Source organism: Poeciliopsis prolifica, unplaced genomic scaffold (assembly GCF_027474105.1).
Source record: "Poeciliopsis prolifica strain line A6 unplaced genomic scaffold, Auburn_PproV2 SCAFFOLD041, whole genome shotgun sequence".
Lineage (NCBI taxonomy): Eukaryota > Metazoa > Chordata > Actinopteri > Cyprinodontiformes > Poeciliidae > Poeciliopsis > Poeciliopsis prolifica.
Genome location: NW_026562416.1, coordinates 4,844,284 through 4,872,052, shown reverse-complemented (window position 1 = coordinate 4,872,052; position 27,769 = coordinate 4,844,284). Strand labels below are relative to the sequence as shown.

The following is a 27,769-nucleotide window of genomic DNA, read 5'->3' as shown; positions in this document are numbered from 1 at the left end:
TGTTGTTGTTTTGTGGCTCTTTTTTAAATTCTGTTGTTTTCAGGCCGGCTATTCACCTTTATTTATCTTTAAAATATCTTTCAACATGATCGTGCCAGCTTTGAATCTGTGTTTGAATCCTGCACAATGATCTAATTTAGTGACTTTTTATCCTAAAACATTACTTTATTAAATGTTGAAATGATTTCAAGGCAGGTTTTCTTTTAAATAGACAAATTAATTTAGTTCTGAAAAGTTAACAGCTAATTAGTTCTGATGATTGTTTCTTTTGCCAATCAAATGAACAATTAAATCATCTATTTAATTAATAGCACATGACCATACCAATTCTTAAGGACATTCTACTAACAATTTGAGAAAAAAAAAATTCTTGCATTTAAGAACGTTCCTGTAGTATTTATTGAAACAAAACGATTATTTGAATCTGCAACTTGCAACCTTGTCATGCAGTAACAAGTGATTATACTCTTTTATCTGAGCCTTTACTTGCACTACTGATTGCTAAAAATTGATGGTACTTGGGAATTTAACAGATTTTTCAAAAGTGACGACAAGCAGCAGCACATTTGTTTAATTATGTTTCACTTGGAATGAAAACAATTATGTTGTCCCCATTTTTTTAATGTTTTGTACTTCTTTCAGGCAACACTGAACTTATTAAAAGTTCATAGAGAGCGCATGGTACATCATGATGCCAAAAAGGAGTGAGATAAACATGGGTTATTTGCAAGCGTTCTAATAATTACAATGTTCAAAAATAAAATGGCAAATTAATGTCCACCAGACATCATATATTTAATCTAATATCATGACAAAGGAAAATTTTAATATTTATACTCAATTTTATGGTACCGTGAAAATCTCATAATGGCCATATGCATGTGGGTGCACCTATATAATTTATGATCTAACTAAACATTTCACCCCTGAACCTAATCAGATAAATATGTACTTTCAGTCCAGATTGCAATGAAAAGCCAAGATTTAAGTACTTTATTTTCAAGGGATGTAAAACATGTTTTCCATCTAAATGTTAAGATCAAATTACATAAAAGCTGTTGTAAAAATTAATATCTTAGCCCTCTAAGATAATATTGTGACAATGAAGGCCTGGCCCAGAGTTCAGGGATCTCTCTCCGAACTCAGATCATAACAATGGCCAGGGCTGCATAACAAAGGGACCACAGATTTCATTATGATCTGGACAGCAGTAAAATTCCACCGCATTTATTGGTGAAGGAGAGCCGAAATCTCTTGTTTCTGAGGTCTCAATATGTCAGGATGACCGGTGCTCATCCAAGTTAATAACAGGACAGAACAAAGACTCAAAGAGCTGAATGAAGATTGAAAATAAAAAGAGAGCCTTCCCCACATGCTGAGAAAGTAATAAAAACAGACTGGGACTGATCTGGAAACGTCAAGTTTGTGTACACAAGAGCACAAACACACCAAGCCAAAGTTAAAAACATCTAATAAGATTTCATTGATTGCATTATGTCTGAGTGTGTGTGTCAGAGGCTTCCTGTCAGGCTCTTCCAGAATACAGTCCAGTATTACAGTGTGAAAAAACAACAGTCCAGCATTATTTCATATTTGAACAAAATCTTGAGTAGCTCTGCCTTTCTCCTTTGCATTCATCATTTCCTTGTTTGTATCACAATGACCAAGATCACAGACTGACAGAAAAATTAAGGTATAAATGTCACAGCTTGAAATGTGTCAACTTTAAAGCCTGAACTCCAAATGACCCTGATGAACAGCGAAGCAACTGTTGCTGTGCTACATACTGCAATTGTTTACCATTTAAGAAATAAACATTAAGAGTATAATTAACATTTTTATATTAAATATATTAGTTTTTTATTTCCTAAACAACAAGACTCTGGAAACGCATGCTCCCCGTTGTTTTTTTTGTTGTTTTTTTTCCCTTTTCCAAATTGCTTTCTTTTAAAATGTTTAAAAACAGATACAATGCTTTTTATAGATGCTACTTTCACTTGGTAGTGAAAATAATTTTGACTTAAGAAAAATATAACTGCTGCTTTTCTCAAATCATGAATTAACTGGGATTTACGAAAAGTTAGAAGGTTTCACAAGCCACATCTACATTATTCCTGACAGTAATGTGCAATCAGGAAATCACTTCAATACAAACCTGTTTGACAACAGGAAATGGGAGATAAGCTCTTCAGAAGTGACATGTTATGACCCAAATGAGGAAAAATAAACACATGAGAAACAAAAAGTCACTGATATACATCAGCCTGAACGGGCTGCAAAGCTGGAATTTCTGCAAATCAGTGAGAGCCAACAGCAAAAAAGAAAAAAAAAAACAGGATAGATGCTAAACCTTCCCAGTAGAGGCTGGTCTACCAAAATTACTCCAAGAGGGCCTCATCTGATAATCCAGGGACATAAATGAACAAACTATGACACTTAAACCACTATAGACATTAATTGAGGTCATTGTTCACTGAAAAAACTGCAAAAAGGTGACAGGGCATGAATGGTGCCAATGGAAGAGTTCCAAGATTAGAAGCACAACTGGCCAAAAACAGCTTAATGATCCCCAAAATGTTAGTGAAAAGACTAAATAAAGACCAAAGTAAAAAACAAACAAACTATGATGCTCAGGCTTCATCTGGTATAAAACTAATACATTTCAGAAAAAGATTATGTTAACAGACATGTTGTAGGAGTGATGGTCTGGGATTGCTTTGCTGTTGGAGGACTTTTATCTGCAATTGACAGGAACATAAATTGTACTCTCAACGGGAAATCCTGAAGAAGAACCATCAGTTTGCAATCTTCACATCACGGCCTAATAACTCTTGGATTATCAATTGCAGTGATCAATTGCAAAGGTTCACATCGTCTCTTAATGGCTCAAAAAAAAAAGAAGTAAATAATAAGAATGAACTTCATGGCTGGAGATGAGAGTGGCACAACTAGTTACTAGGTGTAAAAGGTAATTATTTTTTATTACTGGGCATAGCTGATTTTACTTGCATTAGTCCAACCAAAAATGAAATCATGACTCCTCACCTATCTTGTTTATCGTTGTAATCGTTCTTTGATGATCAGAAACATTTAAGTGAGTGAAAAGCAAAAAGAGAAGAAATTCCAGGAAAAAACACCTTTTTCACTAACAATAATAAATCAGCATGCTTTGGATACAGGTGGCCAATTTTCTGTTTTCTAAAAAGCTTTTTCGCTATTTATTTAATATGCCTGTAATAGATATGACGTAAACTATGCAAATTCTGTTTCCGTTCAATTGAGTTTTGAGTCAAGAAGTAGGTGTGATTTTGGCAGAAATTGCAGCAATCATCCACTAAAGGCTTTGAAATACCCAGACAAATCAGTGGGCTGTACTACAACAGGATAAAAACTGGAAACAATAATCAGGCTGTTTGTTCATCATACAAATTGGACTATATTTGTAACAGCACCAATGCAAAAATATCTTGCTGAAATAAAAATGTTATCTAACCTGCTTATACTACTTAATCAATAATTTATGGCTGAATGAAACATAAAAGCCTGCTTTTCTCTTTTTTTTCTAAGTATAAAAGAGGGCAAGGTGCAGTCATAACCAGACCGAAAAAAAAAAAACTGAGTCGTCTGGTTGGGGATGGCGTGTTTTGTTAGGTGTGGTTTGTCCTCCAACAGTGTCGATAAGTAATAATGGAGTAGGGTTAACCTGCCAGTTCCATAGCAAAGATGTTTTACTGGCACATTGAAAGCAATGATTGTCTGATGGGTAGGACAACAAATTTCAAGTATCACATTCAAGCACCATTGCTAGCTGGATGAAAGGATGAACACCAACCACTGTTGCCACCATCGCTCCAAAGTATCACTCGTAGTAGAGCTACACAATCTAACAAATGCCATCACAATATCTGCTTGTAATATTGGAGTTATGTAGGATTGCTTGGCTGTGGCCAGCATAGTTGGTATTAATGTTGCCTTGCAACAAAAAAGGTCCTGCGTTTGAAGCCCCATCTGAGGTATTTCTGCAATGAGTTTGCCTATTCTCCATGTGGGTGCTCTCTGGGTGTTCCAGTTTCTCCCACAGTCTAAAACCATGACCCTACAGATCAATCGGTCTCTCTAAATTGTAAAGTATCATTATGTGTTCATGATTATTTGTCACGTGTGTTGCCGTGTGATGGACTGAATGCTGTCCACGGTGCAACCCTCCTCTTTCTCAATGGCTGCTGGAGATAGGAGGTCATTGGGTGTTTAAAACTTTCGACATAAAACATAAATGAGAACAGCAGTAAAAAAAACTGCAAAAATGACATGTTTTATAAATTAGGGAATGTTCTCGATACAGTTTGCCACAGAAAACGTCCTAAAATTCAGTTTTTATGATGGTTTTATATAAATGGAACTTTGTTCACTTTATGTGATGCAGACACAGAAATGGGAACATTTTGTCTTTGGCTGACATAAAGAAGAAACTTTTCAAAGTCTGTAACAGGGTTGTATTTTGCCTGCAGCAGACAGGAGCCAGACACCAACCCTGACCCACATCACAGAGAAAAAACACATTTAACAAATGAATGGTTCTATTAAGTGTTCTGATATAATACTTTAATGGGCCTTTCACTCAAAGCTTATAAGCACCCCCTCCATCCTCCGCCCCTTTTTTATTGTTTTTTAGATTTGTTTAAATACAGGACCTAACACCTCCGGAGCTCAGGACAAACTGCCACCGCTCGGTTCGCTCCGAGCTAAACAGGGAAACTCTGTCAGCTGCTAATGGGGGCCGACGTCTTTGCCACAAATTCCCGCACATTCTGTGTTTCTCGGAGCGATTAAAGCGGCTGTGGCGGGGTTCAAACTCCATCCCAGGTTCACTAATGAGCGAACAAACAGCCTCTAATGGGTCTGTGAATGCATAAACAGATTAATGTGGCTGGTTGAAGGCTGACTGGTGCAATGTGCTGGTGCTGCCCAGAGCCTGTTTCCAGCCAATTACAGGACCAGCATGGCAGAGCTGAGGACTGGATGAAGAGGAGGGGGTGGGGGAAAGCAAGAGGGAAAAAGAGAGGCTCATCACTATCACTGCACATGCTCAGTGAAGCTCTGTTGAAGGAGGTGTGTCACTTTTAGTGCTTCTGTGTGTGTAGAAGGGGCAAAGGGGGAAAAGAAGGATGGGGTGGGTTGATATTTGGCTCCGTTCCTCGTCGTCCATCCTCGGGGGGATCACACGTTGTTTGTACTGTATTTTTGCACCACATGACTTGCAGATTTTTTTTCTTCCTTTTTAAACATTTTGGCCTCGCCTCCCGCCCTCCTCCCACTGCGTGAGCGTCGTTCTTGCCAGGCAGGAAAGGCAAAACAGCTGTGGCAGTGCCGAGCAGTTCCCCATTAACCAAGGAATTATGCAAGCAGGAAATTCAAATAGGATGCAGATGAGAGGAAAAGCCAGGCTCCGACCAAATACCTCTTTCCTCAGAAGTAAAAAAAAAAACAAAACAAAAAGGAACCTGACGGGAGCCTCCAGATAATCTCGACCCTGCAGTCTGCTTCCAAGTCCGGCGCCTTCTCACAATGTCAACAGTTAGCTTCCCCTTATTAAAATGCCATACATTAGTAAAATAAATAAGATTAATGAATGTTTCCTCTGACAAAATGCCTCCTGGCGCTGAAAGAAGGCAAAGACTCTGGCTTTTTAAACACAGAATATGTGATGTTTTCACACCATTTAATCATCAACACATTAATCTTGAGACATTAATTAGCTAAAACACACAAACCCATCAACAACTAGGCTGTCAGGATCCACCGGTGTGTGCTTTAATTTTAATATGATTATCCATCTGGACAGTTTCTAGCAGAGAATCTGCTGAATTATAGGGAAAGTAATAAATAAAGGTGCAAGACAGAAGTGGAAAGGCATGATGTGCCACATTCACATGAATGTTAGGGTGGAAATACACCAGAAAGCAAAATGAAAGGGGTGTGTTCGCATGAGCCAATGAGCTTCTATGCTGTCAAAACAACACACGAGTCCAAATTTCCTGTTCAGCTGCGGTATGTATGCTTGCTATCATTTTTAGTATTGCTGAAAGATAAACGATAAACCCAAGTGCCACTTTCTATGAGCTCTATTCATTTCTGATCTGTGTTTCAACTTAAAATTAATAAATTCTCCCCCCCTGAAAAAATTTTGTTCAGCTTTAATTGCACTTTATTTTCTATGTAGAAATCTGGAAACTGAAAAGGCATTACAACAGGCTTCCTGGTTCCATGATATGCACATTTTGCAAAAAGCCCTGCCAGGATTTCCGTTACGTAAAGTTCAAATTTGTTGAACTTGGAGCCAAGCCGTGAGGACTTTTGCAGATGCTGCCAATCAATGATATCCTCCGCTTCGAATGATTGCCGGAGGAATACAATGAGAAACCAGCCATAGTCAAGGTTGGCAAAATTTTACAAAAGCAACGTGAAACCTTTTTAGAGCCTATTTCTGCCACTTGAAGTCAGACGTTAGTTATTTAACTGCATAGTAAGTATGCTTTCAGGGGCTCTGTTAGGCTCTTATGTATGTTTTAAGCCAAAAATCAGCATGTCACCGTGTGCTTAGCCAGGTTTTTAAACTCAGCTTGACCTATTGCTGCCAGCAAATTGTTAAACAAAGCTACTAAGGAGGGGGACAATCCCTTCTGATCGGATAATCACAACTTAATACTTGAAGTGGGGGGAAGTATTTCCTGGTCTTTCCTTCACATGAACTGACATGTTAAAAGTAACGACGGTAACATCTGCAAGTGCACCCACTGATTCTAAACTGCTTCTGAGCGGGGGTCAAAAACAAACCTTCATGATGTTTATAACAGGATGCTTGAGTGGTGGATTTGTGCTAAAAGTATACTGCACCTACTATAATTTTAATAATTCTGTGTGGTGTTTCTGAAGTCTCTGCCTTGATGTCCATGAAGGCCACATGCTTCCAAAGTCTGTAATTAATGGAAAGAGAATCAGGTGTAGAAACCAAAGAGCTAGTGGGTTCCAAAGGAGCAACAACCTCCCCAATGGGTGTCAGACAAAGATGTGTTCAGTAGGTGCTAGCGTAACATAGACATTTTACTGCGAGTTTTCTCCTTTCTCCAGTCTCCATGTGAAAGAGTCGAGAACTTTGACTATTTCCAAGTCTAGGACCATAGGGAAATACATCACTGTCCTTTGTCCACAATGTTGATCAGTTGGTGAGACAGAAGTCCACCTGTGGGTTTAGGCAGAAAAGTTTTGGTTTTGAAGACAGCTGACTAACATTCTGATTTGGGTTTTACGAGAATAATGAGCTAACAAGAAAGGCCAGGGCAAAAAATAAAGCTTTGGCTAATTTTGGTGGAAATCTTCTATAGTGACAATTCTCAAATGAACTCATTTTACAATTTTTATAGTTTTAAAAACTTAAAATTGTGAGGAAAATTTTGTTTCTCTATCTCGGCTAATAATTTTTAACACCCAGGTTTTTAGGTTGTACAATTCCTACTTTACTTCCACATTTTGTTTTTAACTTTGATACAGTTATTGTAATTACATATTTTTCTGCTCCAGGCTGTCATACTGTGCAAATCTCATATCAGCCAATATCTAATTAAGGACAAAAAAAATCACATCTAAACTCAATGATGATGTGTATGTTAATTCAGAAAACAATCAGTGTCTATTATCCTTTTCTAAGCAAATTTTTTAGATTTTTTTTTAGATTTAACCACAATAATGAAGGTAAATCTGAAAAGATTCTCAAAATGTGTTTCATATTGGGGGATGGTTTTAGAAATATTCACACTAAATGTTTGCAAATATCATTACTTGTGATATCTAGACATTAAGGTAGGTATGGACGGTAATGTATTTTTCCCTCATCTCTTTCTGCAAAAAAAACAGTCTCTTATAAATAAACACACAATATTCTGATATTTTTTTTAGCATATTTACTTTCATTAACGACTTTCAGCAGACAGTCAGATCACACCCAGCTTTAGCCTGCAGAAGGGCAAGGTTTTTATCCCAGAACCTGCAAATTACTTTTTTTTTCCCCCTTGATTCAAATGTAAGAAGTGGAAGCACTTTCCAAAATTCAAGAAAAACTTACAGCTGTGCTGGAGAATGAGAAATTATCATTGAACAAAGACTAATCTACATTTTTAGGAAGTAGACTTTGGTACCATTTTTGCAAAAAGGCCTACATTTGAATTACTGCATATAAATCACACATTGGTTTGAATACATTTAAGAAGAATGAAAATCCTGCATCAAAGTCTCTTGACATGCAAAACAAAAGCTGAACAAAATTGATTCAAGCCATTAGTGAAACATATCCTTAATCAATTTACATAAATTAAACGTGACTTTGAAATGTTTGATTCATTAAGTTTTTAAAAATTCAAGAAGTTTTGCCTTCCAGATGGTTGTAACTTCAAGTTTGCAAAAGTTGCTTTCCAGATATCATCTCACCGACCTATGACTTCCTCTCACTACTTACCTAAAATGTTAAATCTAAGTTTTCTGCCTTTCCTTCCTACTGCAATCCTTCTTAAAGACTGCATTCTTGCATTAAAAACCAGCCAACGTCCCAGAAGACATAGCCGACTGACCCGACTCCTCTTTATCATTTTCCTCTGTAGGATAAAGTGTGTTCTATTAATAGTGGTGTAGAAACTTGGCTTATAGCCATGCATTTGGCCTGGTTTCGATGCCGCACTGCACAAATCTGTTGGAAAAAAGAAAACGTCTCACAAAAACTATACCGCTTGCCTCATTCACAGCCACTGCTTTTTCTTTTTTTATGGTAAAAATGTAGGGACACTAATGCATGCATGGCTGCTTTAATACGACTGTACAGAACTTAACAAGAGCCAACATGGAATACAGTCCTAAGCAACTAAAAAAAAGAAAAAAAAATGATTCTACACTGTTGTTGAAACCAGGCAAGACTCAAGACGGAGCTGTCGGGAAGGATCAGAGTGATAACACGCGCACACACACACACTTTAAACAGCGTGGGAGCACTCTGATACGCTGGAGAGCAGCAGGAGGTAAAGACTAAAAGACAGCCAATGGGAACGGAGAATAAGTGGTCAGCCTACAGCAGCCAGCCAGTCAGAAAGGGTGCTCCGGCCCTGAGGGGGCGGAGCATGTCGGTGCTGCCTTCCTTGTTTTGTGTTTTTGGCTGGATCTGGGAGCCACATTCCTGCCGTTCCCCCTCTTCCACTCCTGGGCTGGTGGCTGGGTTCAATGGGTGAAGCAGGAACTGTGGGAAACTAGGAGGCAGGGTGGTGATGGTAGGGGCAGGGAAGCAGCCAAATAGAAATAATGCCAAAGAGAAAAAATAAAATCAGAAGGCAGATGGACTTCTTTCAGGAAAGGATTTCTGTTCAATAGCTCTCAGTTTGGGGATATTCTAATAAAATTCTACATTCGGAAGCACACACAGCTGAGGCTTGCTAATTAGTGGAGCTAAAAAAAATCATTCTTTTGTAAATAATCAAAATGTGCTTTCAACAGTCTTAAATATCCCAACTCAGACCAAAGAAACACTTTGGTTACAGTCCTCAAAACAACAGCTGTAAAGCCAAAAGAGCTAATTACTGTGATGATACAGTTATTCATCCATGGAGATATTTTGAAAATGTTGGAACAGTGTCAAATATGCCTTTCTTTACCAATGTCCAGAATAATTATTTCCAAAAGGCTTACCTGCCTTCCAAGTTTCCTATCAACAAAACCTGATTCAATATGAAAAGGACAAAATGTCCTAGCTTAAGAAATATCCGAGTGATAATTACTGCTGCAGACAAATAAATGCATTAATATATACTCACTGGCCACTTTATTAGGTACTCCAGTCCAATTACTCCTTAATACAAAGAGTAATTTAGCCAATCAAATCGCAGAAACCCAATGCATTTAGGCATCTGGAGACAGTAAACATCGACCTCCAACAATGGGGTCAAAGGAATTTTAGGCTGCATTCATACAAGCCTTTTTTCGTTAATTTTAATCAAATTCTCCTTCATTTGCAGTGAAAGCCAAGCGGACCAGAGACCGCTCCGAAAGCAAGAAGTACAAAACAAAACAGGGCATCCTGGCTAAATACAAACACAAACCCATGTGTTAAACACTAGCAGGACAAAAAGACTTGTGGACTTTTTCCAAAGACAAAAACAAAATGCTACAACCGGTAAAATCCGATGCTACTCCATTTTTGTTACCATTTCATAAAGAAGAAAAAGTTTTCTTCAGAGGTTTGCATGTTACTTCCTTCAGTGGTTCTTGGTGTGGCACAGCGCCACCAAAGCCAAGGGGGTAAGCAGGTTGCTTTGTTTGACACAATACAGTGTGAAAGCAAACCATAGAAGATGAAATTTTAAGAAATCTTGCACATTTCTTCCGGATTATAAAGGGTTTTTGGATTTGCCATGGCCCAGACTGGTCTGTCAAGAGTATTTCAAAAACTGTTAATCGGCTGGGATTTTTATGCACGGCACAGCAAGCAGACAAAAATGTTGGGACTAGTTTAAGATGACATAAAGACAGCAGTGCCTTAAATAAGTACTTATTATAATATGCAGAATATCATCTCTAAATGCATGTTGGACCAGAAAGCAGATGGGTTACACCTACATAAAGACCACAGTGAATGCTGCTCCTGTCAGAACAGGAAAATGAAATTGCACACAGGCTCTCCAAAACCAAACAGCAACAGAAGACATGTTGCCCGTACTGGTGAGTCTGAATTGTAGCTTTGAGTTCCAGAAGGTTGGATCTGAATTGGGAGTAAACTTTGGAGCTATGGACCAATTCTGCCTTCTAATAATAGTTCAGACTGGTGGCAGTGAAGTAATGGTGAGGTGTTATTTTCTTTGCATACTGTACACCCTTCAGCTACTTACCTGAGTATTACTCCTGTCCTTGTTCATCCCTTTAACACAAGTGTATGATGGTGTATGTTCAAATACTCCCAACCTGGCTGGGTAAACATAAAAATGAGCTCATTCTACCATAGATCCGATCTCACTCCTTTAGTGTTGAAACAGGACAATCCTATCACAGACTTGCAGATGACCTATCTGCAGCATCTCTGATGCTATTATGTTAAAGTTGCAACATTATGTATTTTCCAAATAAAATTTGACTTGAAACTGGGACTGTCTCTTTAAAAACTCCTACTCTTTCTGAAACTCCATCTCAAAAAAGTCATCACAACATAGTTCCTCTATAAAGCCTTTCAAAACATTTTTACCAGCATTACAATGAGAAGTGGCTCGTATAATGAGCTCATCAAATGTACAGCTCCACCAGATGTTTGCCAATTGCTCCTGGCTAGTCTGAAGGAGCTGACTTCTTCAGACCCTCACGGAGGGTTGCAGAAGTTTGGAAGCTTGGAAACTGCAACTCTGAGGAGAAGCTGCACTGTGAAGTCAGTGCTCAGATCACCCGGATGTTTAGCACAACTGAATGGTTGCCACATGAGATTCAAAGATTTCTCAAACATACATAAAAGAATCAAGGCAACCCCCATCCCCAGGTACGTTTTTGATGAGGAAATAACATTATAAAATGATGTAAAGCTCAAAAAAGTCAATTAAGGCAGTTTTGAAGGCAAAGGGAGGTCCAACCGGCCAGCTATTCTCAACAACATGAAATGGAATATCGAAAATGTTTACTTTGGAAGACATGGAACTGGGAAAAAAGCACTTGAAAATAATTTGGAAAAAAGAAGATTGGAAGGTTTTGGTTTAAGCAGTTCATTGAAGGTAGACAGCTCCATTCTTCACACTGTCCATGTTTTAACAAGGTTGTTCTCACATTACAGTGTCTACTTGGACTTTCAGTTTGTGTTATTCAGTTTGTTTATTCTTGTGCGTAAAAATGCAGTTTATTTGCTGAGGAGTGGAAACAAATTAAGTTCAAATAAAAAAAAATCCTTGTAAAATTCAGAATTTTATTGCAGTTTACTTTCAAACATTTAAGTGGATTAGGGTTACAAACCCACGACTGCTGGCATATAGTGTCCTTTTCTTTTTAAGTGCTTAAAGGGATTGGTTCATCACTAGTTCTTTCGAATCTCAACTAGAAATACAATTTGTACCTTTGAACATGAGGTTCGAGTAATAGCACAGCTTTTTATTCTCACTTTGGATCTCCTTCACCCATTCAAACCCTTGTTCTGTCATTCAGGAGTGAATGGAGAAGCAGGCTTGATTTGTCCCTTTCTCGATTTTAGGAGGGCGTGTGGGGAAATTTCTTGCTTCTGAGTGGAACCCAGGAAGGCAATAAACTTGCAGCAAAGAACACTTTGCTCTCAATCTCTTATGATGGGAAACAAATCAACCGATTCTGTGGTGTAAGCTACAGGGCTCTAGTTTTCACCTAAGATGCCCTTGCTATTAATTACACCTTATCCCTTTTCTAAACGCATGCATTTATAGCGTAACACTTTGAAATTTTCTTCAAACTTAGACAAAACCTCTCTTCACCCACACTCTGAATCAACTTTGCAAAGGATTTTTGTACCTGTCCCTCAACTGAACCTTAAAATATCTTAAATACAATATCATCCTGGTTGTTTTAAGCCTCAGTGCAGACTGGTGCATAATAAAGGTTTGGTTCCAGTGAGAGCGCAGAGGTCAACAGTCAAAGTCAACGTTACTGAATGAATTAAAATGAAATCCAAAAAGCACCGGGACAGAGGAGGGAAAGATTTTTAATTTTACTTCAGGATGGATAAAGGGAGGAACAGGAGGAGGAAGCTGGAAAGGGGTGGATGATTGAAGAGGAACATGACGGTGAAGTGAGGTACTTCTCGAACAGATTAGTTTTCAACCTCCAACATTCAGAGGAGAGCAGCAGTTCTGCTCCGACAGGAGTGGGAAGGTCATTTCAGGTTTGAGGAGTACTGATGAAGGTGCAGACTAATGAAGTTTTGGCCAGACCTTCACCGGCCAATGCAGTTTGTTGCTTTTGCCTATGTTTCACATTTCATTCTCCAAACAATTTTAAGAATTTGTTTTCACAGCATGAGCAAGCAGCCTCTGTGGTCTCTGCTGCAGAGATCGTTGCGTGTCAAAACATTCATGCCTTTCGACCCAGTTGGCACTGACTTCTCAGCTGATTCTCATTACAAAATTATTAATAATCTACAATATGTCAAAAACAAAACTTTGTGTCTCAGTTTTTGTAAGAGTAAGTGCTTTCTTTTCTGCCCCTGGCCAAAACACAGCAAGTCAATACGGTGCAACAAAACTTGTTTAAAATATTATTTTTATGCATCTCTTATCAGCTGAGTTACAAACTGGCATACAATTTCTATTAAACTGCCACATGCTGATTCTAGTTTAACATAACAGCTCCTTTCCTCCTCCAAATCAATTACAATAACATAGCATCATTTTAGCCTTTTAACTTCCATCAGGTTAGAAAGCTGTTTCTTAATGTTGTGGAAATGTAATAATACTAAAACAAACAGAAAAATGAACAACAAACAAAAGATCTCAATCTATATGCTGTTTTATTCTCAAAGTACGCTATTTAATTTGTAAGCAATAAAAATCAGCAAATCTTTGATAAGTTCCACTCAGTGAATTGAATAAACTTTTTTTGCTCTCTGTATTGAACCCATCAAAATAGATGAATCAGATTTGAAGTGAGTAGTTTGCTCTTTATATTCCAGTGCTTTTAAAAAACTGTAAATATGTCACACTAGTAGATTTTCATCTGTTCCTTATTTAGTCAGTTTCTCTCTTTTACATGGATTACTTAAAATGTGAAGATATTGCAGAAAAAAAATGGTTTCAGCATATAATGGTCAATTTTCAAAGAACTCATTTTAAAAACTGTACAAGGCCGGTTACCATCCAAAAACACTGTTCAACCTTAATTGAGAACAGCTTCAAGGTTTCAGTATTCATCTAATTATTCTAAAAATCCCAAATCTGAGTTTGATTATGCTCATCAGAAAATGTAGAATAAACATTCATGAGTGCAGCTTAAGTAAAATTAAAGTTTAATTCAAAGTGTACTCAGAAATTTGGTTGTTGATGCAAATTAAAAACTTCTTTTCAGCAGAAAGTCAGCTTATGCCCTAGCCACAGTGACTCAGTTTGAATGCATCTGGGTGATCTCTGCTCCCTGTAGTAATACTCATTTTGGCAAGAAACCAGAATAAAAGCCTGGATGTTCCTAAAAACAAATTTAAATTCAATTAATTTGCCTAGTAAAAGAGCAAGGAGTGCCTGACTAATTTGGAAAGCCCATCGCCTCCGGCGGCTGGTGAAGAAACACAGAAGTTCCTATCCTGTCATGGAGATGAGTCAGGCAGAGAAATGGCAGAATGGTGCAAGCCCTGAGCCGCCTAAGCCTATAAATAGTCCCTGTGGCTTACGCCTTGTCTACACTTCACCAAAACTTGGAATTTTCAACCACAATAAAAAAGTGAATGAGGAAACATATGAGCTTAAGCGAGCTTACTTATTGCACAAGTTTATAATTCCCTTTGTCTGAATGCTGTCTGGAGCCACATATTGTAGGTAGGACAGGAGTAAAAATATTTAGTAATATTACCAGGGAAGTTTCCAAGCGTTGCTCCATGTGTAAAAAGACTGATACATAACTATCATTAACCCCGAAAATATTTTTTTAGAGCATAAAATGGAAAAAAAAAAAATTCCATACCAGTTTTCATTATTATACACTCAATACAGGGATTCCCCCAGTATATTATAGGCTTGACGGCCTGCCCTGCTCTACGAGCAAGCAAGGCTAATCATTTTTAGAAAAATTATTATTTTCCTAAAAACGTGTTATGTTTTTAGGAAAATAATAAAAAATTGTAAAAAAAAAATGTTAAAAATTGCTTTTTTGTTAACGGTTTGCAAGCATCTCTGTTTCTCTGAACATTTAACTGGAGGAACAGATTTATTCCTGAAACATATGTTTATAGAAGATATGTCTATAGTTTATGCATTTCAAGCCGGACCAATCGTTGCCTCACACGCTGCGGCAGCTGGATGTCTTAAGTTTACCTCAAACCTATGCCCACTCAAACTGGGCATAGGATGCCCTGTATGGATATTTACATCAACCCGCTGTGAGGAATTATGTTTCTTTCCAGTTTTTGATTAAGGTTGGCGTTTAAACCCCAGCACGTTAGCTCTGGTTGCGCAGCTCTATGTGAACCACAGGAATAACTTGTAGTGGCGTTGTGCGTTGAGGCAGCGGTGAGAATGATTTATATTTGTGGACAAAGAATTTTGTGCAGCTTTTCTATCTCAACATGCTGTCCAGCGCCCTGCTCTGTCTGCACTGATGAAGTTTATGTCTGTGGTCCAGGTTGGCCGGAGCGGTAGTGTTGGAGAACCAGCGCTAACCTCATCATACATGTTCAGCCCAGTGAGGAGCTTTCACGCTAGCCTTGTGGTCACGCATCACGCTGGTTTATATTATTTTATTATTATTTCTAGTATTATTTTTCTGATTACAAAGCATCAAACCATATCGAATGCTTTGTCCACTTAGACATAACTTTTCTACACAATTCTACACAAAGTAATTTTTCTGAGATGACGTTTCAGTTCTTTTGGGAATAATCAAAGCTTTAGCTGAAAACCGAGGTTTCTGTGTGTATTCCTTTGTGAATAAAAATACGTATGTTACAGCAAAAAGATTTCGGAAACACTGCTAACATTTGCAAACTCAACAGAAGTTGAAAGTATTAATGGATTAAGCAGAGACTACAATTATCAGGAAGGCTAATCAGAGTGCAGCTTTTCTGTCCAGCTCTCTGTCGCTCTCCCACAGCCTGACTGTTGAATGAATCGGTGCTATTGATCCTTTCTAGAAGGTGACATTTCTTCTCCGATGGTCCATTGCAACCCAAGCTGAACCATAGATTCCTAACTTTGGGAAGTGACTACTCTTATCTAAGCATTCACATAGGGAAGGGTTTCAGTCAGTTATGTAACTGAAACAAAACTTACTACAAGTTTTGTTTCTACAAGCTTGGTCCATTCATGGAGGCAATAGATCTAGGAGGGAACCCTACATATTCCTTTCCCAAGCAACATATTACTGCATCTCACTGCAATCCAAAGGAATTCCCAAGCCAGACACGAGATATATTCCCTCCGGCAAAGGGTCTTCCCTGGGGTCTCCTCATGCCTGTAAGAGCTCTAAAGGGAGGAGCTCATGAGCATCCTGATCAGATGCCTCAACTGAATCCTTTCAATGTGGAGAAGCAGAGCCTCTACTACACATGATGGAGCTCTTCACCCAGTCTCTACTGCTGAATTCAGCCACCATGAGGAGGAAGCTCCTTTCAGCAGCTTGTATCCTGGATCTTGTTCTTTCAATCATGATCTATATCTCATGACCATAATTAAGAGCCGGAACGTAGACGGACCTGTTAATCCAGAGCTTTGATTTTTGGCTCAGCTTTTTCTTTACCGCACCACACCAGGGAAGCACCTGCATTACCACAGACAAAGCCCAGCAGGTTATTTGGTTAGAGACTGTGTCTTTGCAGGAAAAAAAACAAAACAAATTGGCATATGGCAAATACTTTACAGAGTGCAGGTACTGAGGTTCAGTGAGAGCCAAGCCTATATTCAACTCAATGCTCTTTAAATTAATTGATTGCAAGGTAAGTAAGGTAGTCTACTTCTTTGGCCCAATTAAAAAAAGTAGTTCAAGAGCATGTTTAATGGAAAAACCACCCAGGCTTGTACTCACTTTAAAGAGCAGTCACCTCAACTACCTGGTGAAAGTGACAGTGAGCTGCTCTGAACTACAGTCAGAAACTTGTTTTCTGGAGCAGTCTCCTATACACACACTGAAAGTGAGCAAACTCACTGTAAAATACTACTGCGTCTGTTCAGTGGCAAGCAGCAGGAGTCAGGCTCTTTGCAAAAAACTCGAGAGTCTGTCTGTTCGGATTTCTGTAACAGTGGATATGCACATGGAGAAAGAGGTCACTATGACAAATACCTGCACTACTCTGCCCTGCATACTGTGCATCTCAACAGGGTGTGAGCTGCAAAAAAAACAAAGAAAATACTCTATCCTGTTGATTTCAAATATATCTTTACAGGGAGGCAAAAGCTTAGCACCAGTTCATGTATAATTTACTTCAAATTTGGGGATTTTGGTTTGACAGCTATATTCAGAGCTACATGTGAAAAATTCAGAAAGGGAGTGAAGTGGTGTGGTTGTCTTCAGAAAAGAAAAGAAGCTCTCAAAAGAGATGTAAACATCATTCATACGTGATTTAAAAACGCCTCACGTTTGAGCCACTTTTATTCAAACAGTATGGTCAAAAAGAAGAGGAGCCGTTTGTTCATTTCTCTTTTCCCAAGATTATACAAAAAACTGTATAATCTTGAGATGACTGGCTGAAGAGTTTCAGAATGTGTCCAGCATAAAATAATTTTCTCGCCTTTTTTAAAACCACACATAAAAAAATTGAAATACACCACTGGCCTTGGTGGACAATGTGCTCTTTAGGTGCTCTTATTCATCGTTTTAATTGGTTGAGATATTTGCAGCAATGTGAATCTTTCACAGACCAGAAAGGAAAAGAAGTTAAAAAAGAAAAAGTAAAGTGTAAGTGAAGAAAAGTAAAGAAGTAAAGTTAGGAAACAAAAGCCCAGGGTAGTATGAAAACTGATGAAAGAATTCTATTGAAATACAAGTGATCAAAGAGATTAAGGTTTTTGTTTTTGTTTTTTTACCAATTTGAAAGAAATCAAGTCCTAATCATAAGCTATGCAGTACATACTTTATTATATATATTTGAGATCTACCGTAACAAATTCTTCCAATAATCTAAAAATATGTAGGACAGCTTGGATTTTATAGCACACCAATCAGGTACAAAAACCCTGTACCAACTCACAGTCTTCTCTTAGATGCAATCCAATAGATTTGAAACTTTATCTGGGTTTTTATTTAATTTTATGGACTATAACAAATTGATTCAATAATGACCAGTTATCACGAGGTAATAAAAAAATGTACCTCATGTTCCTCTTGATGGACTAAGTTTCTCCTACAGAAGAGTTTTGGTATTAGATGTTTAGTTTGGCTCATGCATCAGACCAATGTAGTTTGGTTTTAAACTGTTGCACAGTCTGTTCACATTTTAAATACACACCCATAAAGTGACATCAAAACAAAACAGCATGATCCCAGAGCTACAATAAAATCAATCCCTGCAAAAAATGAAACTTATTCCTACTTCCATCAACATATTAAAATATAAATCAATATATTGTTCTGCTTTGCTTGGACAAAACTTTGCTTATTTCAAGAATATATAGAAATATATCGAATGACTTTTTTTTTAAATCATTTTGAGGTAAATGTCTATTTGAATCCTGACATTTACCTGGAGCTCCATGAAGTTATCAAAATCCCTTCAGCAGAGCAGCTGAAAAAGACTAATAAACCAAACACCAATTGGAAAAAGGAGAATGTCAGCGGTGTGCTTCTGAACCTGCTGAAGGCCTGCAGTAATTAGCTGGGGTATCATCCAAAACCTCCATACTTTCCTCAAAGGAACTTGAGCTGTGAAAACTCAAATGATTCTAATTTCTGACACATCTGAGCTCGACCTCTTGGCAGAAAACCCGCCGTTATTCACCCACAATGTTCTTTTCCTTGTTGTCTAATTCAATGCATTAATAGATTATTAACATATATTAGCATTCAGAGATGGAACATATCTGGGCATGCCTCCTTTACTTCCTCAATGTTATAAGAAGTCTGAATTTACACTTCCATTGACTACTTCTTTTCTCGGTTTCATTCACTCAGACCAGCAGCTTTGTGACAGCACAGTCGCATTTAATCCATTTCTTTTGCTAGATCGTCCTTATCAGGGATCCTTCCTTTTAGACTGCTTCAGATGAAACTGATCGGGTTCTGGGATTGATTGGAGCATCGGTTTTCGCCCCAGATTCAATTCCCCTGATATCCTTTTTAGACTTCTCTTCTAAAAATGTGAAAGGGACAGTTTTGTGAAGAAGAGTAACATTCTCTCCACTTGGATGTGAAACAGATTCTTTCATTTGAGCTGAATAAGCCTCCATTGGGGGGTATCACATTCAGCACGTTTGGTGTGATGGTTGCCTCAGCAGCACAAGGGTTTTGTTGATGCGTTAAGGATTGCAAAAGGATTAGCTATTGAACAGAATATTTTCAAGCTGAGGTGCTAGCTAAATGTATCTTGTTATTTAAAATTGCAAAGAATATCACATAGAGGAGTGGATGATGTTTTTCTCACAGAGATGCACAGATTAGGCTTTTCCTGGCCGATGAAAGATTTACAATTTTCTTTCAGAATTGGCCTGCTGATTCACAGTTTTAATTGTAACAACTGTATGTGAAAAGAAAAGAAAAAAGCTCCAGCCACCAATTTAATGAAGAAAATCATTTTGAAACCAACAGAAATGACAAGATCGTGCGATAAAGCAAATTTTTATCAACCACAAATCCAAAAAGTGCATCAAAGTATGAGAATTTGGTTGAAGTGTTTATATAGTGAATTTTGTGAGAGGCTTAAGAGGAATAAATAAATTAAAAATTTTCAGTATTTCACCTGCTGACCAGTTAAAGACAAACCAGATTCTAATATTTGCCAGATTGATTGGTCCATTTCAGCAGAGACTATTCTTAGTCAAACGTGTTAAACAGACGTAGTCAGGATCAGTTCCTGGTAAAGTAAAGCCTTTATGCTTGTGGGGAAAAGGAACAATTCCAGTGGCGAATAGCTAAAATAGTTCAAAAACCAAATATGTTCATATACAGTAGTACACATTGAAAACTCATCTTGGCACTACAGCAGAAGTTACTATTGAGATTAGCTTTCCTCATCTCTGTTTTTGAAGGTCAATCAGTGCCAATAAAGAAAATGGTGCCCTGTATTGGCTGCTTTGCAAACACCAGCCAATAATGTGTCAATAGGACTCTGTTCAATAACTTCAGCTTCCCAAGATGTATTTATTATCAAATATTTTAGAAATGCTTGACAAAAAGATTTTCTAGTAGACACTTTTCCATGGATAATTAGGAGCTATGTTCCACAAAAAAAAAAAAAAAAAATTCCAACCAGGTGAATCCACAAATAAGAAACCGCGAAAGGAAAAACTGTTATAAAGTTTATTAAGTCTTATATTTTGGATGTCATACAAAGAGCTGGCATAACCTGAGTTCTCTCACACCGTATTGTTACAGTGACAAAGTCCAAAACTATCACCAGCATGGTCGGTTAACCGAACGACACGCTTCACAGAACTTATGGTTGGGATAAGGTCTCTGTGACTTTTTTCAATGTTTTTGTGTGTTTTTAGCTTTATAATACATTCTTGTTAAACACTAAATACACTGGTTGTGGAAAAAAATAATATGACAGAGCCACAAAAATAGACGTTAGCCAAGTGCAGCTTAGGGCAAAGATCAACAACAGCACTACTTTTTTACTCCATGTCTTGTGGCGGTACAGGTTGGCAGTATATCTCTAAGCTAAAGTGGAGAGTTGCTGATTTGGTGTTAGAAGAGGTGACAGATTCTACTTTGTATACTCGAAAAATCCACCACAGTGCCCATTAAAAATGCTACACCACTATATTTTGGCATATTTTCAGAAAATAACAGAGAACCAGCTAACATAAAAAGGGGGTTTGGTGTATGCTGGAAAACCTGATTTTATATATATATATATATATATATATATATATATATATATATATATATATATAGAGAGAGAGAGAGAGAGAGAGAGAGAGAGAGGACAGACAGACAGACAGACAGACAGACAGACAGACAGACAGACAGACAGACAGACAGACAGACAGACAGACAGACAGACAGACAGACAGACAGACAGACAGACAGACAGACAGACAGACAGACAGACAGACAGACAGACAGACAGACAGACAGACAGACAGACAGACAGACAGACAGACAGACAGACAGACAGACAGACAGACAGACAGACAGACAGACAGACAGACAGACAGACAGACAGACAGAAAGACAGACAGACAGACAGACAGACAGACAGACAGACAGACAGACAGACAGACAGACAGACAGACAGACAGACAGACAGACAGACAGACAGACAGACAGACAGACAGACAGATAGATAGATAGATAGATAGATAGATAGATAGATAGATAGATAGATAGATAGATAGATAGATAGATAGATATTTCTACTCAAGAAATCCAATACCCACTCAGGCCTATTTGGACCTTTCGATTATCTCCTCAACAAATAATAATCAAGAAGTTATAAAACTTTAACAAAAAGGCATTTTAGTTTTAGAATGAAACATGTTCAACAATCAAGTCAAAAAAATTATAGCTGCTTTCTATTATGCACTTATAATTGTCCAACCAGTGTGCAATCTGAATTTTTATTTTTTGTAAGAACCAATCAAGGGATTTTTTTTTAGTCTGATGGAGAATGCTGAAAGCAGTTAATCCCTTCAAGCTCACTGGCCCAAATGCAGACGAAGGGAAAACTCCTCTGCAGGGCTTTAAATGGCATTGGCCCATTTTTAAATCACCTTTTGAATGCACCCAGCCACACAATTCAGAATGGGTGGTGACTATTGTAAAACGCAGTTCCTAACTTCTGAGCACCATATTCATTTTCAGCTTTTTTGTCGGTACGAACCAACTATTTTTTTTTTAAATCACCATGTCCTACACACCACATCCACTAAAAAAGACTAATCACCAAAAATGTTTTGATGCTTAAAGGGTAATGTGAAGTTAAAGTACTCATTTCCAAGGTTAGAGAAGTTATAAATGCAGCTTTGTATTCTTCTGACCACTACTTTCTACGTATGAAAGAGGAACCTTAATTCTACCTTTTCAAGCTTGCCTACAACACCCTGACAGGTCAACCATGTTTTTCCTCTGCTGGGTTTGTTGGTAACAAATCAGGTGGGAAACGCTCTCAAGCTTTAAGTCACAGCTGCGAATTTTCTCTGCGACGTAGTTGTTATGTATTCAGAGATTTTCTGCTCCTCCAGCGGAACCAAGGGGCTGCTTCATTCCTCCACCTGAATCAGACTGTAACTACATTGTGATTCATAGAAACGTTGCCTGAATAGAAACCTTCCCCAGCCCTGACACAGAGCTGTTTTGTTTTTCTGCAGGCTGCAGCCAAGAAACTATTTTCCATCTGCAATGAGCCTATGTGAGCAAAGGATGGGAGTCTAAAAGGCCAGAAGATTCCTGTAATTCCTAAACGTGGAGAGCAGCAGGTTGGAATGACGTGGTTAATTCAATCTTTCCAAAATGAAAATAGAAACCAGCTTAAATTATTTCCTCGCGGTTGAGTCCTTCTGCCAAACAGTTCCTGTTTACATTCATTCTCCCCCCAGACCCTCTTCTGCTCATGAGATAATGAGTTGAATTGTGTCCAGAAAAAAATTTTGATCTTTGAACTGCATAAAGTTTTATCACTTTGGAACTTTATCCTGGTGGACATTTGTGTAAAATGCAACTTACAAATTCTTGAGCTGTGGCCAAAATTCCATTCTGCAAGGTCAGAGTGATCCTGAACTTTGACCACCAAATTTTAATCAGTTCATCCCTGAGTCCAAATCAATATCCGTGCCAAATATGAAGAAATTCCCTCTGGATGTTCCATGTTGATTGTGTTACGAATAACAACTGAAGCTGGCAGACAGAAAATTATATATATATATAGATATATATATAGATATATATATATATATATATATATATATATATATATATATATATATATATATATATATATAAAACAAACTTGTAAGCATTATGCTTACATTTATTTTTCTAAGCTACATTTTTTGTGGAATAAATATAGAGAGCAGAATTACCTTTTTGACCACTTACAAACCAATGTCAGCAAACATCCTCACTTTAAGTTATATGACAAACTTTCCTGATGTTTTTTAGATACAATAGGATTAGTTTCACCTTTCAAAAACAATATATTTACTGAAGGGAAGCTGTAAGACTAAGTTCATTTTTGCAATAGCTGCAACTATAGAAACCAAAAGTGAAGTAGATTGTGCTCAGCAGTTACCGAATTCAGCGGATAATATTTCAGTTTTTTGCAGAATCACATACATTCAAGTAGAGTTCAAAGCGAGGGCTGAGGTAGTTGAAGAACTCCTGTAAAAAGAGCAAAAGGCAATTAATTATCCAATTTTCAAATGATCAGCTCTGACTGGATATCAGAAATTGCGATACCTATCATCAAAACTGAAAATGTCCACTATTTTTTAAATCAACATGTTCTTTTTTTTAAATAACACAGAGTGCATTATCACAGAAAAATAATGCATAATGTTAGATTCAAAACTACTACCGCCACAAAAAGCATGCACATTTACAAATAATTATACACATTTTTCTGTATGTTTGTTATAATTGATTGTCACAATAATTGAATTTTATTCAGACTCGGAAATGAGTTTGAATGATTCAATGTCCTTAAAAGGAAAATCAGAATTGGAATGTCAGACTTCCAAGAACTTCAGAAATCAGTGGCCAAAGTTAAAAAAAACTTCCATTCATCCATCTTCTGTACCTGCTTCCCCGGGAACTCTAAGAACAAATGTTGTTCTGCATTTGATCATTTCCCAAAATCTAATTTGGCTACTTTAAAACATTTCCCAGCAATTCACTAAAGCTGCACAATATATCAAATCAAAACTGTCATACAGTCGCAATTCCAAGGACGTCCTGGATGCAATATTTAGCAGGACATTGCATTTCAACCATACTTGGGCATGCTTTGTGTATTCTGATGGTCACACACACACTGTCCTCAGACTAGTTCAATGTACCAACTGCCTACATTTCTTGTGACCAAAAAATACTTTGTTTCCCACAATCTGAATTGATACTGGCAAGTTTGATATGCTAGTAGGGCACCTAGTCCCGTTTGTTCTCCACCAAGGCAGTCATTGTACACATATCGCTCCGGCACAAAGTCTGAAAGATGAACGTCTTTCAAACTAGTTGCATAAACTATTAAACTTATTAGTTCAGTGTGGCATAAAAAGCAGTTTGATGTGAATATTGTTTCATATCAAGCTTCTGACTGTGAAACAGAGAATGCATACTTAAAAATTTAAGTATGTCCAGCGAACATCTGCATTGAAGATGTGTGAACTTCTGTGCACTGAAGACATAACTATCATGTATATGCAGATGACAAATCTGGAGAAAATGTTTGTCAGTATGGATCAAATCTCTGAGGAACATTCCCAACACATTGTTGAACCTGAGCCACTAAGAATTATTGAGTTCTTCAGGCAGGTTGCATCTAATCTTTGAAAGCCTAGCAAGCTGGTTGGACTTTGACTAGCCTGATACTCTTACTGTTATATCCTAACCTAATCTGACATAAAATTTTGTGGATGAGGTGCTAAAGTTCACAAAGATGGTGGGGATATCTTGAAGACAAAGAGAGAGAGAGAAAAAAAAACAATGATTCAGGAAAATGTGTTATTGACAACCAATTTTATCAATAATATCACAATACCATGCTGTAGGCGGGGGGAACATGAATATCCAAGATTGCACTCTTAAAAATATGTCAAAAAGGAAGTTTTACAGACCGCAAGAGCTGACATCCGTTTTACAGAGAACTATGTCGAAAACAAGGTGTTAAAGTGGGCTCAAGTCTCACCTCTTGATATGCAGGCAGCAATAATACAGTGCTTTCTAGCCTTGGAAAATAACACTCCTTCTGACAGTTTATAAGGAACAAAATCGGAAATAAATCAGAAAATGTGTAGCCAATTCTGACTGTGAAATTTACATGGTCTCAGAGTGACGCTACACAGAACGTTGGTAACTCATTTAATTTACTTGCCACACTGTTAACCTGTTTAATGCCCGTACCTGATGGTTTCCACTTGATTTTAGCAGTTTTATGGCTGCTCAGCACAGGATTTGCTGTCAAACAGCAACAGAGACAAAGGAGCACGTGGAACGGCCAGGGCAGATTTTGAGAGACAGTCTCACGTCCGCAAAGTTTCACTCTATGAGCGCGTACCAACTGAGAAGGTCATAAAGGAGGGGTTGAAGGAGGGGAGAACTGAATAAAAAATGTAGAGCTGAAGTTCTCGTACACAGAGCAGCTTGATGTTCTGCTGGAGCTCCTCATGAATCTGGACGATAGTGTTTGCGGGCAGCCCCCAGGTGTGAACATGAGGAAACATATGAATATCAATGAGAACGCTGATGAAAAAGGGGCAACTGTGCTCAGTGAGCTTTTTCTGGATAAATGAGGGTTTGAAACAAGATTTAAATTAACGATCCAGACAAGGAGACGTTTGGTGGTGGAGGGGGGGAGATGGTGCTTCAACAATTCACAGTTCAGGGGCGGAGGGAAGCTAATCTAAGATGGGTTGTTTTTTGAGGTTTTTTTTGTCTGATGAGCCCATCAGTGCTGCTGGTCACTCATGTGTTTAGTAATTGAGAAACGCACACACACACACACACACACACACACACACACACACACACACACACACACACACACACACACACACACACACACAAACACACATACACTGCAGGCTTTAATGAGAAAATAAGCAGTCTTTTCTCTCTTCATGAATAAAAAATGACTTTTTGGAGATTTAAAAAGAAATAATGTAAGCAGCGGTAACAAACATCTGTTTTTGAAGTGTTTCGCTCTAAAAATTGGAGGGGGGGGGTTGGTGAGACGTGTCACCTCCTTTCACTGGATGATTGATGGCTTTAAACAAACAAATTTGGCAACTTTTTACCAGGATGAGGAGAAATTTTTGTCAAAATGACACCTTAATAGTGCAGTTTGCATATACTTAATATAATTTTCACCTTGTAAAAGCAGGCCTGTTTATATTGAAATAAAGAACTGCTCAGTTTTATTTAATATTTTCTGGATACAAGTATTAGTTTTTTCAAGTCAGTTTCAAGCCACTACATTTCAAAGTCTATTTAAAAAATGACCAGGATTATTATTTTTTTCCACAGCATGGGACATAAAGAAATACACACTGATAGTGTGTAGCACACATTGCTGCACACTATCAGACAGCGGGCTTACAGAACCTTTCCCTTCTCAAGAAAGGCATATTCAACTCAAACAAAAACATCATAAGAATTGCTGTACTCCATAAAATTAGAGAATTAGGCATCATACTAAGTTTAGCAAGTGTTTGGTTTATTAAACTCTAGCTCTTAAAATTAAAGATGCACTAATTAGACATTTGTTTTTAGGAGCTAATCAATCTCTTTTCTCACCTTTCTACATGCATACACACACACCCCTACATATATATATTCCCAAGACAAGAGACAATTGAATGTATTCAAAACAACTATCTCAATGACTAAGTAGCACTATTTAGCTTTTGTGTCTTTAATAAAATTTCTGGTCGACTGGTCAATGATAAATGCTAGTGACTAATTGATCATGCGGTTTCTGATTACAATCAAAAACCGATTTCCCATTGTTTCTCTAATCAATATCAAATGATAAATGTTATATTGTTGCAACAGAACTCATAATAAATGTTAAACTTATTTTAGCAACAGTGGGAATATATGGTGTTTTTATGTTTTAAAGATTCATTCATATATTTCTTTGTAAATTTGTGTTAATACCACAGCTTGAATCTGTTCTCATAAACAGCCTTTTAGAAAACCAATCTTTTTTTGTTTGTTTTTTTACAAGGGATCAATGATTAATAAAAGACACACTTCAAACTCAGTTTTCAATCCCCACAAAGTTGTTTAGGTTCTTGTTGAAGACAAAGGAAGTTAACAGGGATCCTCTGACCCATTCCTGTAAAAGCACCCCTCAAAAACCGGCCATGTGTCCAATCATTTTCTGACTTTTTTTATTTTTTTATTTTACATCCGGCTCTCAAACATCATGTGACCTCCCTCTGAGCTGTTTCAGATGCGGCTGATGAAGCAGTGGGCGGCACTGAGCTACAGATCGATGTTAAACTGATTGGCCCAGAGGGGACACACTGCAGCAACAGCTCAAAAACAAGGCGACACATTTGTCAGTGATTGGCCCGGACGGACAATTCATCATGCGGAGGACGGCGGGTTTACTGCCGGTTTGTTTCCCAGTCAAACAACTCCCTGCAGGGCTGGACGAGGACCAGCTTTCTATACCGCTCGTCCTGCAGGCGAATACAAGAAAAAGGACGCCTGTTTCATTTTCATGTTGCATTAATATTAATCACTTTTCAAAGCTCACAGCTGACAAGCACACACCCACAACTGAGTTTGTCTTATCTCGGCTGGTAAATAACTTATTTGCATTTCTCTTCTTGCCATAGAATTGAAGTTTGCTTTTATCTCTGCATATTTATGGCAAACATGTTTGGATGTAAAGTAAGCTTGACATATTCTATTCTTTGCTTTCTGTTTTAACCCATGTTGAGTTTCAGATTGCGACATCTGTAGACTGAATCTCCTTTTTCTTGTGTCACAATGCAAAACTCCTAAAATCTGACCTTCTCCTTGCCAGACTTTTTTTTTTAAACAATTCCAAGTATTCAGCGTTCCCTGTTGATGTCGGTGGCAGCCTGTAAAAGCCTTTGAAGCAGAATGCAGATGACAAGATGCTCAGACATTGTAATGAATAAACATGACTGTCCCTATAGCTATTATTCAGCTCTAATAGGTCAATACTGCATAAGGTGAGAACCCAGAGCAA

At 37.8% G+C, this 27,769-nt stretch overlaps 1 protein-coding gene across 3 annotated transcripts in view; it reads right to left on the bottom strand.

Moving 5' to 3' along the window:
• Positions 1–27,769, bottom strand: part of LOC129375715 (zinc fingers and homeoboxes protein 2-like) — a 137,074-nt gene that overhangs the window by 101,932 nt on the left and 7,373 nt on the right. The window contains exon 2 of one of the 3 annotated variants that reach the window (XM_055054948.1): positions 23,161–23,205. The exons of 1 other annotated variant lie outside the window; for it this stretch is intronic. The gene's annotated coding sequence lies outside the window, so the exon portion shown is untranslated. Of the gene's footprint in view, positions 1–23,116; positions 23,206–27,769 lie in introns of those variants that run through there. One more of the 3 variants, XM_055054949.1, reaches the window with a different exon arrangement.